Source organism: Eimeria mitis, genomic scaffold (assembly GCF_000499745.2).
Source record: "Eimeria mitis Houghton genomic scaffold, Emh_scaff3555, whole genome shotgun sequence".
In the NCBI taxonomy this organism is placed as follows: domain Eukaryota; phylum Apicomplexa; class Conoidasida; order Eucoccidiorida; family Eimeriidae; genus Eimeria; species Eimeria mitis.
In genome coordinates, this window is record NW_013571899.1 from 3,973 (window position 1) to 4,236 (window position 264).

The window sequence follows — 264 nt, forward strand, 5'->3', positions numbered from 1 at the left end:
GTTTTCCTGCTGCAGCTGCAGCGCGACGACGGCTCCTGCTGCTGCTTGGTCAACCTGCTGCAGCTGCTGCCCTATACAAATGAATATATTTTTTATTTTATATTTTATTTGTTTTATTTGTTTTATTTTTTTTATTTCAATACATGAAGAAAAAGAAAAACAAACAAATAAACACATACCTGTATGTACACTGCCGACAAAAATACGAGCCAAAGCCACAAAACAAGATATCTCTTCTCCGCCTGCAACAAAAAAAAAAAAAAA